The sequence below is a fragment of the Patella vulgata genome, chromosome 1 (assembly GCF_932274485.2).
Source record: "Patella vulgata chromosome 1, xgPatVulg1.2, whole genome shotgun sequence".
NCBI lineage: Eukaryota > Metazoa > Mollusca > Gastropoda > Patellidae > Patella > Patella vulgata.
In genome coordinates, this window is record NC_065879.2 from 60902350 (window position 1) to 60921731 (window position 19382).

General features: G+C 33.4%; 1 long non-coding RNA gene across 8 annotated transcripts in view; it reads right to left on the reverse strand.

Moving 5' to 3' along the window:
* LOC126831756 (uncharacterized) overlaps positions 1-19382 on the reverse strand; it is an 85763-nt gene that overhangs the window by 59732 nt on the left and 6649 nt on the right. For 2 of the 8 annotated variants that reach the window (XR_007684324.2, XR_007684298.1), the window contains exon 2: positions 379-542. This is a non-coding gene — a long non-coding RNA (uncharacterized LOC126831756). Of the gene's footprint in view, positions 1-378; positions 543-5567; positions 5752-6879; positions 7027-10391; positions 10611-17026; positions 17114-19382 lie in introns of all 8 variants that reach the window. The other 6 variants (XR_007684294.1, XR_007684313.2, XR_007684319.1 and 3 more) reach the window with 6 other exon arrangements.

Consider the following 19382-nt stretch of genomic DNA (forward strand, 5'->3'; position numbering starts at 1 on the left):
AATGTATGTTGCATTTGGAAGCCATCAAATCTACTAAGTGTTAGGCTTGATTTAATATAGATTAGTTTGAATTGAAGTCGGAAACCATGAATCCATGAATACCAGTAAATATATGTTATTAGTGTTTTGTAGTGGGTTAATGATATAAACACGCTGAACTATAATTACAGATAAAGACCCATCATGAAGATGACTGACACGACATCCTGTCATTATTACCACTATTTTTAACCGATATTCACTATTACACACAAGTTGATTATCATGTCATTATATATAATCAGTGTTGGAGGTTCAAACCCACAGTTGTACATGACAGGCCAAACCTGATGGGCTACCCCTCTTTCTCTCAATTTGATTATGGTATATTAAGCTTACCATTTACAGAAGCTGGTTTACAGAGTTGGAGTTATTATTTTAGTAGTAACTGATCTGTATTTTCACACAATAATCCATCATTCTATCTCAGTAACTAGGATAAGGTCAAATCTCTTTTTATTATTGTACTGTGCTGCAATTATCACTTAATATTTGTTTCAGTTCTGAAAAAAAAAAACAAAAGCTATTTCATAATTCCCCTAGTATATAATGTATACTAAACACAGAAATTTGTTATTCTCATGACAGAAGCAATAACTAACCATAAACTCAGCTCAAGTATGAATTTCAACTGGGTTTATGAATATGGCTAGTCAATCCCACAGAGTTGTAACAAAAAATCTAAACCAGCAGTTGTTAGGCAAGATATGCCCACATTTTGCAAGAGATGGATAGAGAACAAGCTAAAAATAAAAGAGATTTTTCGTACAATCAGGGGCCATAATCCAGAAACTTATGGTCTGAAATGCATGTATATCAAAATGAACCAAGATCTTTGGGTTATAAAACTGCATTTCAAATGTGGGTGTATAAAAATTCTGACATATGTAGATACAAAATTTGTCCAAATGAAAATCAATCAGCTTCCTCATCCCATGACCTTAAACACTGTGAATAAATCTAAAGACAATCCATTATTTATTGACTTTAGCCTCTGGAATGACCAAAAGCAAATGTGGGTGAACGGGTATGATCATATTTTATGATGGGTGTATAAAAAAACAAACCCGCGGCTATGTAGAGTGTTTATAAGAATTGTGAACGGACAGAAAAGGCGATCCCACACAAAATGTGAGTGTATATAATGACAAACGGTGAAAGTTTGGGATTTTAAAACAGTCTTATGTAAACTACATACTACAATAGTCTAACAAAATCCAGGATCTACCCAATGAGAAATTGCAATGTCTTTGGCAATAATGATTAAATAATAGCATAAATGAAAAGAAATGTAATGGCGTGTAACAACCTACTTTTCTGCTCCAACACTAAATGAAAACGTGCATACGCCATACGATGTACTATGAGGGAAATTTTGCCTGGACAGCAGTCAGCAGCGTTTCCGCCAACATTTCATCAACTTCCATGTGACAACTAAGGGGATATCAGGCTGAAAAATCCTTAGGCTAGGCTAGAGGTTTGTCAACACCAGGATCAACCCTTGTGACTAGTGAGTCATTGCTTTATTCACTGAGCCAGGGATTAATATACTATTAGACAGTGGAGAGATGTATATGACCAATGTCTAGGTCATATGTTATTTTATTATTTTTTAATTCTGTTTTTAATTTTGGATCTATATTTTAATATTCATTAATGCTTGGTTAGTCATTAGAGACAGACAGCAATTAATATTATGATAGGCTGGCAACTAAAGTGGTTCATCTGTTAAAGGAGCTAAATCGCTAATATTTGGGACCTAGAAATTGACACAAATGGGTCGCAACGCATATAATAATGTAACATGAATGTATGTAACCTGATTTACATTCAATCGTTTCTGTTTTTACTTTAATTTCAAATCAGTTATTCTCTAGTGTCTGGTTATTACAGTCTACACCGGTAGTATTTATTGCGCATGCTCTCCAGATAAAAATATGGCATCACCGTTTGACATGACTGTTCTTCGAGTCTCTTGTTACAAATGGCCCTGAAACGCATTCTGGTACATGATTCGTGTACCAATGGTAAAATGTTTAATTTGTCTTAAATATTGGATATCAAAAGCCCATCTTTTCCCGGGAAGACAACAACATCAATATTGATTTAAATTGACAAATAATTTGTGTTTTCAATGTCGAAGTCTGTGGATGGTATTGAGTTAATAATAATAATAATAATTTTATTTAAGAAGAGTAAATGATTAGGCTGCAGAAGCCTTCTACCATCCTGCCCTTCAATTAGAAAGGGAGCTATTGTGTCCCAAAAAGTGATGGATGAACCCATTTTAATAGTCCCCTGCTTTCTTCGAAAGGCGGGGGACAATAAAAGAGAAGGATGAACAGGAGTATAAAATAATCAGGATGAAATTATAATTCAAAAGATGACAGCACCAAAAAAGAGAGATATAATATCACATAATAAAACATATAACTTACAATAGCAAAAGGCATAAAAATGTGAAACAAAGAAAAATTACTGATACATCAGTTTTATATCATAGAGGGTACCTGTATTATTCTTTGACAGTGAGATATTTAAAAAGTTGATTCTTGAAAGAATTTAAGTTAGTGGTCAGTTTTAAGTAAGATGGTAAAGAATTCCATAGGTTTGAGCCTTTAAAACGGATGCTGTTTTTTACAATATCAAGCTTTGCTCACTATTAATGTTGGTTTAGGGAGTTTCATAGAAAGACAACAGATTGAACAGATAATCGGTACGGTACATTGTTTTGATAATATTTTGGAAACAAAGTTACATAAATTTTAGGCATGACGGTTTACTTTTGCTAAAAGTTTTAAGGTATTTATTGTTGGTGACAGTTAAGCGGTATGATCGACATTAAGCAGTCATTAAGCCATGATTTGTCGTCTAGAAAGACATTGAAGACATTTGGAGTCAGAGGAGTCCCAGATTGGAGAACAGTAATCAAAATGTGTCTGAATATGAGCATTATAAAAAAGAATGTGGTAGGAGAGAGGGAGATATCATTTAATCTTACGGAGAAGGAAAAGTTTCTGATTTAATTTTTTTCAGAGATATATTGAATATGGTCTTTCCAAGTTAAATTTAACTATTGTTTTAAATGCCATAAGACTTAATCCTTCGTTTATGCCAACACCTTTTATAGTATCTAATTTATATAAAGATAGGTTGCCAGGCAACGAAACACACGCCCACAGCAGCCAAATCGTTCGGGCAGTCAAGTCAACAAGAGTTGTCGCATATTTTTACTTTCTTTCGGTAATGAAATATTTATAATACACTAATATCTGATTAGGAGAAACAACTCATTAAGTAATTTACAGAAAATCATTAGAATTTGTTTGGTTTTTATAAAGTTCTGCCCCATGCTAAAGTTTAGTATACGAAACATTAAATATCATGGATTTAGCTGTTAAAGTTATCAAAATTCATTGAAAATCAATATACTTGTTTGTCTCAAGACCTTAAACACTGTGTATAAATTTAAAGTCAATCGGATATGAACTTTGGCCTCTAGAGCACCCACAAGATATTTTGAAGCAATCAGGGGCCGCAACTCTGGCAGTAATTATCGGAAATCGCTGAAAATCACAAGGCTTCTTCGTCTCATGACCTTAAACACTGTGTATAAATTTAAAGTCAACTGGATATTAACTTTGGCCTCTAGACCATCCACAAGATATGTTGAAGTGATCAAGGGCCATAACTCTGGCGGTAATTATCGGAAATCGCTGAAAATCAATAGGCTTCTTCGTCTCATGACCTGAAACACTGTGTATAAATTTAAAGTCAATCGGATATTAACTTTAGCCTCTAGAGCGTCCACAAGCAATTGTGGACACTGGACCGACAGACGGACGACAATATACGACCACATTTCAATGTGGGCGTATAAAAAGACAAATGTATGTATGATTCATTAGCTGGAGAGATCAGCTTAGGGATCCTATATACTAGTTGGAAGTCTGATTCATAGGAAATTATAAGTTGTTTAATTATTGTGGTTATTTGCTCCTAAAAGAAAGTGTTGAAAATTCATTCCAAGAATCTGTATTTATTTCCGATACTTAGAGAAGACACTTGTTCAAGTTTGAACAATTGTGCCCCAAAAGTGTGACGGACAGACAGACGCTCAAACCCATTTAAATAGTCAAAAGGCAGAGACACTGAGTAATAATGCTTCCCATCAAACAGATTTAAACATATTTCTTAAATGGATATAATAATGTGCCTACTATAAACAGATTATACACATTTTATTAAAAAACTTAAATGGAAAATAGTATGCATCAAACAGATCAAAATTTTTCTTTAATGTCTGACAGAGTGTAAAAGAGATCTATAGACCAACACAACTGTTTACATGAGAGAAGATGAAGCAAGACATTGATTGAATAGATGGATTGTGTCTCATGGACGTTTAGATCTTTATTTCCTTACGAGTTAGACATACAAGTATTAATGTATTGTTGGTCTAACTACTTCTTCACCGTCTAATTAAACCAAAGTGATTGGCTAAAACCATTACCGCTAATAATAATAATAATGCTTTATTACACAACTGCATGCTATATACACGAGTATATGGTAAAGCATACAATACAAAGTACAATACAATAATAAACATCAAGAACATAGAATCAGGTTTACAGAGGTTTCTAAAAGTATATTAAATTACCGGTATATTACTAATGCTTGTAAAGTATATATTAGGCCTTACATAGCAAATGGTATTTAATGTCTGTTCTTAAACATTTCATATATACGAATGTTGCAACATCTTGTATACATTTATCATCGTTCATTATACATGTATGCATTATTGAATCCTTCAAACTAGTTTTAATGTGATGACATAAAAACTTTTTCCGACTTCTAAGATTTTCATTGGCTAAATTTGGGGTCAGGTCAGTTAATTAAACACAAATTTCCTGAAGATATGAACTGGGGTTTAATGTCCTACTTTCCTGCACTATCTAGGCTAAGAAAGACTGGCATACGCCATACCGTGTGCCACGAGGGAAATTTTGCTTGGATATTGATGCTACAGCTTATCTTATTTCAAAATGTCAAGGGTTCTTATACAAGCATGCTAACGTGTACAGTGTATACACAGGTCACAATTCTATGGAATACAATTACTGCTTTTTACTGAGCGACGTTTCGACTAGGCTTCTCTAGTCATTATCAAGCAATGATAAGATGTGAAAATATAACAAGACAATATATACATATATATACACCAAAATACTTAGTTAATGCTGACCAACCAGAGATACCCCTTCTAATTACATGTACTATACCGGCATCCCTGCTTCGCATTAAGAAAGTAAGATTGTTACATACATGTACGTATTTACCTTCTGTTCTTCGTATCTGATCGATGAGTTTGGAGATGTGTCAGTCAAGGTGTCTTATATATTCACATCTTATCATTGCTTGATGATGACTAGAGAAGCTTAGTCGAAACGTCGCTCAGTAATAAGCAGTAATTGTATTCCATAGAATTGTGAGCTGTATATTCCGGTTCAATGACTAAATACCTGTGAAACAATTTAGTGTACAGTGTACACGGAAACTTGGTTGTTTTTTTTTTGTCCCAACAGAATGACTAGATGCTATCCTGAACCACTGGAGAAGGGAACCACACAGGAAAATTTTGGGAAACTTTCTTGGCCAAAATGGTTAGTGAGCCAGCACCTTACTCAATGTAGCCACTACGTCTTCCTAAAGACATAAATGACACAAAACAAATTAGACTTGGTAATGAACTCTGTCAAATTTACAGGCTTTAGGCAAAAGACCAACAAAGTTCTAACTTCAAACTTAAATCTATTTCCGTCAACAATTTAATTCTATGTTTGGAATCATTGTCACATTATGCTTATTTAGTGTTGTTTTTGACATGATTAAAAGAATGGAATGAGGTTTAATGTCTCTTCAACACATACTCCTGTCATTTAGAAACAAACATGGTAATTCTTATTTCTATGTTTACATAAGCAATGTAACAGAATTTTGCCCAAACAGTGGCAATTTCCACCTACACTCTTTTTGATTTATAATGTCAAGGGTCCATTTACGTGCTCGCCAATGTGTACAAAAGAGGACCCCAGTTCTTCATATCATCTGAATGACTAGGCACATTTTCTGTATCAGCCTTGAATATTCCACCCCGGACAAGTGGGGGCATGACTAAAAATCCCAATGGTTTTTCTTGACCCATGCTGGGATTTGAGGCTTAAAGGCAAGTTAGTTATGTGGTAATGGTCATCTGATGCTGTGATAAACAGTCAGTGTGTATATAATTACTAGTACTATAAAGTTGTTATTTAACAAGCATAAATATCATTGTAGATTGTATTCCACACCTACAACATGTACTATTGTCACTAACAAAGTGTTCATTTTCATTCATACAAACCACTGTAAACCCATTTCTATGGCGGTATATTAGATTCAAAATTCTAACATGCTATCGTCTAATTTCTAACTTCTATTATGTAATATTTAACTTCTCTTCATGTAATTTCTAACTTCTATTCTTGTTATTTTTAAATTAAGACAATGTATAATCCAACTTCTTTATTTGTTCAGTGTAAATTTTAATTCTGTTTCATCTTGTTTCTATTATTAAGACGAAAAATGTCTACTTTGTTGTCATGTTACATGTTAATCCTGAACATCGATTTTTAAATTAAGACAATGTATAATCCAACTTCTTTATTTGTTCAGTGTAAATTTTAATTCTGTTTCATCTTATTTCTATTATTAAGACAAAAAATGTCTACTTTGTTGTCGTTTTACATGTTAATCCTGAACATCGATCAAATTTTAGAATTTTGATACTTCTACCTAGCAACCATCATTATGACGTTGTTTGGTGTCGCCACCGTGTGCTCAATTTGGCGATTGAGCACCTGATCGGGACCATTATGTTGATACAAACGACTTGCTCTTCGTCAGGTTGAATGGTTTGGCGCAGTGTTAAAATTGACTTAACTGTAAAAACAAAAAAACAAAAAATCAAATAAAATTTTCCAAATCATGTACTTGTCTTAAAAAAAATGAATGAACAAATGCTTTTTAGCTTATATTTGAAATAGTATTTGCCAACCATATCACGTTCGATGTTGTTTATAATTTCAGCATTTATTCCCCGGTTGTACGTGACTAGGAGTAGGGTCGCTTGTCCAACCTCGTGGGTATTCTCCGGGTCCTCCCTTTTTTTCCCACAGCTAGACCCCTACGCGCAAGCGAATTATTGAAATAAAATTGAACCATATGTTTGTCCCGAAATGACCTAGTTTGTGTAGAGTGGTCGTTAAACCACATTTCTCCCTCTCTCTCTAAATTTCAGCACTCCGGCCAACCATCCGCCAGATGATGAGTGAGTCGTTTATATCAGCAAAATGGCCCCGACCTGGTGCGCAATCACCAAAGTGGCGACACCAAACGACTTCATAATGATGGTTGCTAGGCAGAAGTGTAAAATTTTTAAATTTGTTATGTTCATGCTAAACGTGTAAAGCATCAATGAAGAAGACGTTTTTCGTCTAAATAATAGAAATAAAATGAAATAGAATTTAAATTTACACTGAACAAATAAAGAAGTTGGATTATACATTGTCTTAATTTAAAAGGTATGTGAACTGAAGTTAGAAATTACATGAATAGAAGTTAAAAATTACATGAACAGAAGTTAGAAATTAGACGATAGCACGCTAGAATTTTGAATCCAATATACTGCCATACATTTCCACTGAAAATTGAAGAAAAAAGCCAGCCGAATGACTTACATTTCTACAGAACACAACAATAAAACGTTAATTGCAGTAATTAGGCCAGTAAATGGGTAATGCATTAAACCAAACACAAAAATTCTGAAGTTAGATTGGATTCCGATACAATGTCACCCAAAGAAAATTGTTGAACCATTTTGTTCAGAATTTACAGTTCAAGAACAGTTTAACTGTTACATAATCTTGCCAGATAAAATGTTGGGATCCAGACTGACTTCTAGTTTTTGTCCTCAATGGAATTACTGTTAAAATATCCAAAGACTGTCAGCTTTGGTTCCCCTGATAAACATTATGTACACTAATTTGTCTGTGTATCTAATAATGATATGTAACACATTTTATCTATCCCACATACCATGATATCTATTCCAATTTATAAATCCTTTCTACACCTACATGTACATGGACATGTACATATATTTGTTGAAATCTGATGAAATTAATATATTAATGCGAAATGTAAAACAAGTTACAAATATTACAAAGTCAAGTTCAGTCTCAATAATTCTTAAAATATTTCTCCACAAATAGTAATGCACAAAATAAAGCTGACCAGATTGTTACTTATTCAAAACCGTCCTGTAATATAATCCCTGTCCTACAAAAATTCAGTGCCGCATTAAGGTCAAGACTGTGGTCCTCACATTTTGTTTCTTTTCTGAATCAGTCGTTTACCAGTGGGAATTTATTGAACTCTATAAACCCAGTAGAAATCTTAGATCACAAGATCATAACTACTTTTAATACCTAATACTTCCTTAGGTTGAAATTTTTGTTCATATGCATGGTGTATCTTGATTGTTGACGTGACATGACGTAACACGATACTATGTGATGACGTGACGTGGTAACACAATTTGATATTTTTATGATGATATTTACTTTAAATAATTATTTTTACCATGTTGTAAATAAATGAGGCACTTCATAGAAGATCGTAGAAACAATTACTCTAACCCAATGCTCACATCGAAATAATTCAATGAAACAAGTACAGCTTCGCAGTTCCAGTTATTACTATCAGTAATTTAAGAAATAAAATTCAATTCTTAAAATATCAGTTTATATATATATATATATATATATATATATATATATATATATATATTAAAATGGCCTGACGATTTGTTTGATAACGATGGAAGTACGAGCCAAAATTTTAATTTTTAGTGTTTTTTCTCTAATACTTGAATTTTACTTATATATATATATATAACCATAGAGAAATTAAATCACACTGTTACTATGTAAATATGTATAAATTGTTGTATTTTGTCCATCTGCACAATTTCACAAACGTTATTTGTGTCAAGCTCCTAGACGAACGAAAAGTATTTTAGTACCGGTATTTTAAAATGTTATTAAACCAGAGTTGAAACCAGCTTGTATCGGGGTACCTTTAATCTTTTACTGTGGAACAAAGTCGTGCAACATTAGCAGTTATGCTAATACTTTCGGATATATGTATATCTGTGCTTTCTGCAGGTCTTTCTTTAGGCCTGAAATATTTTCTAAATCATTAATTAGACATTAATTAACTTATCCAGGCCATGATCAACTCTCGATGGCATCGGATTTCCTTGATTTTAAATAGATTAGAACAGTTCAGCCATATTTTGATTTAAGCTAAAAATGGAGGAGCGAACAACCAGGGCGGTGGTTGAAATTATTGCACACGTCTTGTCAAACCTTCAAAGGCTAATATCTTCGTTCGGAATAGAGTAATTTGAATGAAATTTTCACATTATTCATGTTACATTATCTATTTTCGAACTATTATAGCAAGAATGGCTAACTCTTTATCTAAATCTAACATAATGTATCTTTAATGTCCTTATTATAATTTGATTGTTTCAAATAATTCTTTCAACAATTTGATTTACCGGTACGAATGTCGTTTTTTTTGTCAACTATTCTCAATTATCATTATTAGCCTACATGTACATTTTAACTGATTGAATAATTTTTAATAATAAAAAAATATATATCAGATATATCAGTAAAAATAAGGGCTGGTAAATCATGAAAGAGCCTTTAACTCCTTCAATAATCTTGATAAAAAAAATCTAATTTAGAAGAATGTTTGATACATGTACATGTATGTGCCAGTAAATTCTATAATAGAATGTTCTACTGATATCTTTACGACAATTTAACTCTTTCAATACAAAAAACCCCACAAAATATGCCACATGTTACTATATTAATTTCGTTCAAGTGAAAAACAGTATAAATCTAATAAAAAAAATATAGTTCTACATACCAGAGTGTTAAAATAGAAGTAAACATGAATGCCGGATTTTGTTGTCTAATCGTATATTTTCAAAAATCCTCATTAAGCCCACAACTTGACTATATTGTTTTACATACAAAAATATTTTAGCACTGAATAAGGACTGTTTAACCATTCTATTGTAATATAATTGCATCAACTCCTTGAATGTTCACTAATATCCTTATAATGAGCTGAACAATACCCTGGCCAGCAAGCACTAGATCAAGGAATGTCACCAATCAATCAATCAATCAATCAAATGTGTCTATTATTCACCATCACCTACCTACCTTATTATAACAAGTAAACCTCGAGACATTCTACCTATTCACACTGTATACAATCTATAGACTTATTTGCAACACTTGGCCCATAATGCACTACTAACTCTCACTCTTGTTATTATCATTGATTGTTATCACCATGACAACCAGAGAGCATCCATCCTCATCAGTTTAACCTCTAACTCATCAGTGAATGAACAAGACTAGGCAAGTTGTTTGTTAAAGCTGTAATAGTAGACAAAAAATATTCTTACTACAAATAGATAAAATTTGTCACCTGTGCCATGCATGAGACAGGATATGCTAACAGCATCTAATATCACTTTTCATTTAAAGAGCACATCAAATGAGAATATAAAATTTGTATATGCTTAAATAAAACCAGTGTTTATTATACAATTGAAGCAATTTAATTCAAATACAAAGATTTTGTAAATCTACAAACTTCACAGGAATTCAACACTGAGCATGTGGACTATCAACGTTAGGTTGCGAGAATGTCAGTCTGTTACCATGACTTTGAAAAGCTGTGAATGAAATTTGTTTAAAAGTATGTCATACTATATAAATATGCCAAATATTTAGCACCATCGTGTATTTCTGAGTTTGAAGCGAACAACAGACTGATAAAAACCTATTCCAAATGTCAGTCTATTACTCACGGAATTGCCCAAATTGTGACTTCCAGAGGGCCCACAACCTAAAAATGCGATTTTTCGAACAATCAGGGGCCACAATCCAGGATTATCAAAAGGAACCAAGATCTTTGTGATATAAACATAAATTTAAAGTTTCATCAAAATTAGATCAAAATTTTGACCTGTAGAGGGTCACAATCTTGATATATCATACTTTTATCATACTTTTATCATATGATAAAGACCTGCAATAGGCAGATTTAGCTCTAGCATAATGCTGATTTAATAGATTTGATAAATAGTAAATTTATTCCATTGTGTCCTGTACATTTCCAGTTCAATTAATAAATGAAAGAGCTCAGTAATTAGATTTAGACAAGGTAGAATAGAAACAAGGCCTTGGTTAGAATTATTGCACAGTTAAATTTGTCCCTTGATTAAGATAAACAAACATACAAGTTAATATAAAGTTCCGTTTTACATTCAGAAACAAACTTAAGCCTACTACATGTGCACATTTTAAATCTTAAAGATACATTATGGGAAATTAGATAACGAGTTGGCAGTTTGCACTTTAATAGTTAAAAACTAGATAATGTAAAGGCAATTTGCTGAAAATTTCAGTCAAATTGATCCACTATGAACCTAGAAATAAGCAATCCAAAGTTCCACATAGCCTCGGTCATCATAGTACTAAAGTCTGTACGACAAAAATCATAGTCTCGATTATCCATTTAATCGTTAAATCGAGAAGGAAAGTTATGCAGCAAATCGGATCATAATCCAACAATTATCACAGGCTAGCGTTGACATCGAGAGTTGATTATGGTCTAGATATGTTAATTAATGTCTAATTAATAGAAAGACCTACAATAGGCAGATTTAACTCTTGCATAATGTATGTTTAATGGGACGAAACCTCTTTGATTATAGATGGGCAAGCTCTACACTAACATTTTTGTTTTGAAAGAATAAGTGGGAGTCGATTTTATTTACTAATTTTAGTATAATTCTTGAGTTACTGTGTAGCTAATATAACTTCGCAGCTGTAAGATTTGCAATTTGGCTTTTAAAATTCTGAATTAATAGATAGACTGTCATCCTGTAAAAAATTCCTTATTTGACTAAAACAACCACCTGTAGCGAGTTTCTGAATTCTATAAATATATAAATTGACAATCAAATAAATGCAAAAGAGTTGCAACACAGCTTCTTTTGTTTTTTTTCTGTTTGAAACACATAATATGTTGGAAGTTATAACAGCGGCTGGGTGTAATTTTGATAACATCACAAGTTAGCAAAGAGCTACTGTAAACTAAGTAATTTTGAGCAACAGATAACATTGGTAGTTATAACTTATATAGCCATGACATGTAAACCAGGGAATTCTGAGCAAACTGAATGCAACATTACAAGGCTACTTTTCAGCACCAACTTGGAATGAAGAAGAGCATATGCCATACAGTGCAGTAGTTTTGCTCGGACAGCAGTGCTAGGGCCTACTCTTATATTGAATTACAACTGTCAAAGGTTCTTTTATGTACACGGCAACATGTACACAGGACCTCGTTTTTTCCCCATCTGAACAACTAAACACTGTCCTTGCCAGGCTCTCCATCTTGCACCACTTAAAAGGGGACCCCATGGTGGAAAATCCCGGACTGAACTCCAGCGCCTTTCTGACTAAACCACAGCAGCTCTCAGACAGCAGTGGATACCAGTAGTATCAAAGTGTCATGGCTAATGTCAATCAGGAGATGTTTAATTAAGTGGTTTATCTGTTTATTCTGTTATTGTTTATTTGAGTAATTATGTTAATGCATTTGGGTATAAGGATGTACAGTATATGTTTCAATGTCGGCACCTGTCCATTATTTAATAGCTATAATGTAAGCCACACAAAGTGCAGAAATATGTTCACACAGCAGCCAAACAGCTTATCCGAAAGGAAAACATGAATGCTGTCCAAATTTGACAAGGATCTTTTCTGCATTCAAGAAATCTGATCTCTATCATGTTCACAGGCTTTATAAAAAAAAAAAATAGGTTTCTTCCTCTCATGACCACAGTGCTTCATACCGAATTTGAATAAAATCTGTTAAAAGCTGTATAGCCGTTAACGTGGTTACAAGGTTTTCGTCAGGGGGCGCCGAGTGGGGAGGATAACTTCAGAATGAAAGCTCGCAGACGACTAAATATCGAAAAGGTTTGTCCTATCATAATCCCAATACTCTGTACGACACCCGACGTCACGTCACCTACAAGCTAAACCTGTCAGATATAGAACAGATATGAAATCAAGGACTTGAGAAGTGTAACAAAATGAAATTTAGGTCTGTATTTCAATCAGATTTGTTTTAGAGTGGTTAGTGAGGAACTATTTCCCCATAATATCATTTCCAATCAGAGAATTTGCAATTTGCATGAAGCTATTTTTTTGTATTAGCCTATTGTGGTTTTATTCTAGCTGCCATAAACACATCAACTAATTAATAGTTTTTCTTACATTTCTCATTTTATTATTTGGGTTTTTTCTGGTTTCATGCTATTCAAACACAGCTTGAAATATAACATTTGTCATTCACAGATTTATTATTTATATTCCCTTTATAACAAAAATAACATCCTATAATCTAAATATAAAGCTACATGTATAATCATATCCCAGTCAAGATATAACAAGCCAGATCATCAGTCACACGTATCTCATTAGGTAACTATCACATCAAAGTATAAGAAAAACTTCCATGATAACTGGATAACTTTTGTCTCTAGATATCACAAGTTTTTTTAATGAATCAAGAGCAATAACTACAACAGTAATTATCAGTAATTGTTGACAATCAAGCTTAACCTCTAAGACAGACAGATTGATCGACAGACAAGACAGAGTGATTATATGACCCGTTTCAATAAAAATAGCAAATTATATTTGGGATACTAGGTGAATTCTGTTTTATTTCATACTGAACATGACTAAACAGAAAGAATCTTAAATCTTAACTACTTTTTGACCACAACTATATCTTGTGACATCATTTTACATGAACGTTGTACAATTCAGTTTTGATTATTTAGTAATTGGTTTTGTTTTTACACATCTAAATTAAACAGCTTACAATACATGGAAATTCTCTGTATTATTATTATTTTATCAAATCTATACAACTTGTTAGATATAATGATGTCACAGGATATTTGATATTTATCTTACTTCATAAGAGATCCCCATCATACTATGGTATAACCAAAACAATATTTATTATGCTAACTCTTTTAATGTTTTTGTACTGTTTACCTTGCCAACAATAAATGTATTGTGAAACACCTCAGTTAACATACTCATGTCTTAAAACTCAAAGTGAGAGAGAGAGTGTAATAGTGTAATATCTTTATTAAATGTCTACCAAAACTCTGAACTAGACAGCAATTAAAATCCACATCAAATATTGATCTACTTAAATATAGTAACATCACTTTCTATATTTATACACATGCTGTCAAACCTGATATCATCCTCAGTTCATGATGAAAATTCTTCATCTATTCAATTTGAAATCAATTGCCAACCATGGTGAACTAAACTACTCAAAGACAAGGGTGTGATCAAAGAATATTCTTTAATGGCAACATGGTTCCAAACAGCTCACAAACTTTGTGAAACAGGGTTTAAAGATTAACAATAAATTCTCAAGGTAACCAATTAGTCAAATTAAAGAACTTAAAGGGCACATAAGAAGGACAACATTACTTTTCAGTACATATAGCCAATGGTTACTATATCCACTTTACGGCAAGTTTACGCCAATCTGATTAAAATTAATTCGGCTATTCTTCACTCAAAGTCGCAAAATGAGATCTCCCGTAAAAACGACTTTGCCAATTATCGAAAACACCCTTAAACCTCTAAGACGCCAGTGATGTCACGTCACAGTGACCGAATGCATATAATCGGAATGTTTATTCCTTAATTACCTATATCCAAACGGCGTGTGTATTCATTAATGCCTGACTGATTCCTTAATCCCCTAATTAAATAAAACAATTGACTACGGAATAATTTGTTTTGTAATTTATTTTAATTTAAGATCCAATTTAACATTTGCTTCACAATTTCCTGCCCTCTCTTCCCACGACAGCAATTTTAAAACTGTGTTTTAAAGTGACTTTTTGATAAGAGTCCCTCTACCATTGTGTACAGTCCAAACGATTCGAGATACATTTCTGTCAGAAGAGTATTGTGGTTTTAATTTCCCTGAATAATTCGATGGATAAACGGTTGTGATTAGATTATCTTTTAATGTCTAAGATTGAGTAACATCGTTCAACTTCTTTATAATAAAGGTATTTTACAATTACATTGACAGTTTAATCACTCACCAAACGGCATCAGGAACTGCACATAAAAAAAATATGATCACATGTATATGATAATATTCATGTCCATGAATCCCATGCAATTTTCACGCCAAAATTTAACCTCAGTTACTACGCCCGTAGTATGCATGGAACCGTACCTGGTAATAAGATTCCCGGCATTGATTGGCTGAGAAATGAGGGCGATCTATTGTTATGCATAGTCATTGGAAAAGTTGTTCTTTGTGTATAGAAATGGTTATTATTATTATATATAGCTAATAATGAATATATCGACAAATGACTGGCACCATTTGTATTTCTGTACTTATAGAGAATAGTTTGGGATATCAAGTATTACGGTGTTATCCAAATTACAGGTAAATGCGCTAATTGCCTGGGTCGTCTTCATTAAACAATGGCACCTTAAATAGATCTACGGCATGATACAGCATTTTAAATACACTCTAAAATATTCCAATCACAAATGTCTAATCTATAACAACGCAAGATGATAATTCAGTGATTATGATTAGGCCAGTCACATGTTAATTGGACCATCAATACACACTTGTCAACTGGTGGTGTGTATAGACAGTGATATATATTGTATAGATAATGTTATGTGTAGTCCCTATGACGCCACCAGCCAATCAACCGGATTAAGGTCGTAATTGAAAAATTGAGAACCATTTTGGCGTGTCGCATACTTAAACGTTAATAGCCAAATTAATTTTAATCAGATTGGATTGAACTTGCCGTAAAGTGGATATGGTAACCATTAGCTATACGTACATGCAACTTAGATTTTTCACCTTATGTGGTCTTTAAAGCCTTGGTGCACCAGAAGGCCACTAATAATTTTACAGCCTGTAGACGACAAAGCCTGGTCACTTACATACAATTACAGTTGACTTTAATCCAGTTGCAAGTAGTTGCCACTTAATATGACTGACTTTTTTTGTAATTGAATAAAAACCACAAGGTTAGGCATCTTGCTACATACAATCAAGATCGACACCACACAGATAAACAGACCTCTGAGCAGAGTAGCCAATGATCAGTAAACATTTTTTTGAAGGCCACTGGTCCATTCCAGTTAACCCTGCCTCCTTCCCCTACCCACCCATGTAAACATCATTAATTATCAGCTTGATATCTTACATTAAAATTTATTGAAGACAGACTATAGCCTGTAAGTATGTAGCATGTGCGCGCTGTGTCATAAGGTCTGTCATTGAGTCAACTGACGTGGTTTCGATTCCCCGGATGTACGGGACAAGGAGTAGGGTAGCTTATCCATCCTAGTGGGTTTTCTCCAGGTCCTCCAGTTTCCCCCCACTGCTAAAAATGCCTACGCACAAGCGAATTATTGAAATAAAACTGAACCATGTGTTAGTCCTGAATTGACCTAGTTTGTGTTGAGTGGATGTTAAACCCAATTTCTCTCTCTCTCTCTCTGTAAGTATGTATGAAGTATTGTTGATATATGGCAAAGAGAATGTTGAACTTTGTCTGGAATATTTCATCAACATTGGCTACTAGCCAGATTAATAGCAGTATGGCACAGGAAGCAGGAATATATATAATATATATAAATAAACAAACAATGGAGTTAAAACAGACAGACAAACACTTGTAACTTACATTACTGCAGAACAATAATACACTAAACTCAACTATACCTCAATAAATCAAAACACAGTCTGTATGTATACAGACAACTTATCAAATCTGAAAAAAATGAAGATAAGCAGTTTCTGTGTATGCTCATGTAGTGTAAACTACAGGAAGCTGAAGCTTTGAAGTTTCCATTTCAACATATCGATGGCTGAGTATGCATATGTTACATGTCCATTTTTCTTGTTTCGAGAAAATCGCATTTTAAACTTTTGAATTCCTATTTCAAATCAGGGAATTATCTGAACATGATGTACTATAATATATATGTTATATATTGGTTGGTACTACACAAATCGAGATGATCATTTGAATGAAATTGGTTCCTGACTTCTGGCAAATTGGTTCCATATGGACATATCGTTTATACAAATTGGACTTTTAAAACAGGCCCACATTTTGATGGACATAATGCCATGTTAGTTATATAATATGCACAGGAATGAGTTCAATTTTAAGAAATATTGAGCCATTGTGTACTCTGTCATGTAATGACCCATTTTAAAGATAGGTTGCCAGGCAACGAAACATACACCCACAGTGGCTAAATCGTCTGACCAGTCGACAAGGGTTGTCGCATATTTATTCCTTTGTAGGTAATTGGGGGCCTTTACAAGACAGTTCCATACAGATCAGATTATAATTTTTGCCGTTTGAGGGTTCACAAGGTTCTACAAATTGAAACTAAGGGTCTCAACTCTGGAAGTAATCTACAGAAATTGTTAAAATTTGACAGGCTTTTTCGTTTCACAAATTTAAATGATGCATATAAATTTCATACATATCGGATGATAACTTTCATCAATCAAGCATTAACAAGGTTGAACAAAGTGAAACTAGGGCAATAACTCTAGAAGTAATAAACGGAAATTGCTGAAATTCAATAGGATTCTTCTCTTTACTAATTTAAATGACGGATGTAAATTTCATACAGATCGGCAGATAACTTTTGATGTTAGAGCATTCACAAAATTCAATAAAGTGAAACAAGGGCCATAACTCTAGACGTAATAAACAGAAATTGCTGAAATTTAATAAGCTTCTTTGTTTCACTACTTTAAATAATGCATATAAATTTCAGAAAGATCGGATGATAACTTTTGGCCTTAGAGCGTTCACAAGGTTCAATAAAGTGAAACAAGGGCCATAACTCTAGACGTAATACACAGAAATTGCTGAAATTCAATAGGCTTCGTCGTTTCACTAATTCAAATAATGCATATAAATTTCAGAAAGATAGGATGATAATTTTTGGGGTTAGAGCGTTCACAAGGTTAAACAAAGTTAAACAAGGGTCAGAACTCTAGAAGTGATAAACAGAAATTGCTGAAATTCAATAGGCGTCTCAGTTTCCCTAATTTAAATATTGCATATAAATTTCACAAAGATTGGATGTTAACTTTTGGCATTAGAGCGTTCACAAGGTTCAATAAAGTGAAACAAGGGCCATAACTCTAGATGTAACACACAGAAATAGCTGAAATTCAATAAGCTTCTTCGTTTCACTAATTTAAATAATGCATATCAATTGGATTATAACTTTTGGCGTTAGAGCGTTCACAATAAATTGTTTACGATGGACGGACCGACGGATGGGGGCGACCAGCAATATACGTCCACATTTCTATGTGGGCGTATAAAAATACATTGACACAAACTTTAATGTTTAGACCCCTGACAGCCTGTTTTGTAGGCGATATGTCCACTGATTCCTGTTTAGTGTTATGAGCTTTCAGTAGACAAAAGTTACATGTCCACAAATATCACTTTTGCATACTAAACTGTTGCTGAATAGGGACATGTGCTATATGTTTTCATGGCAATAACATGATACTCTAATTAATCTGAACTAACAGCATTTACACAGTAGAAGGGCGCATGTTTATGCTATTCAAAAAGGTCAAAACATCATTTTGACCAAAACTGGACATGTAACATTTGCATACTCAGCCATCGATATCTTCTCCCTCTGAAAGCCTGAGACATGAAGTTTCAACTAAATTTGTAACTCATGGAAACAAAATATGATAAATCAAAGATGATCAGATCTGAAGAGGTTAAACTTTGTCTAAAATCAACCATTGTACGGAAGACCATGTCAATCAAATATCAATCAGGGGCCATAATCCAAGCAGTTATTTGCTCAAATGTGCGAATATCACGAGGGACTGAGATCTTTGGGATATAAAGATATATTTTAAGTTTCGTCAAAATCAGAAAATATTGTGACCTCTAGTGGGTCCACAACCTTCGTATTACATACTTGTACACAATTTGCGTACACAGATGACCATTTTGTCGTGTAGTTTTGTTTCCAATTTCC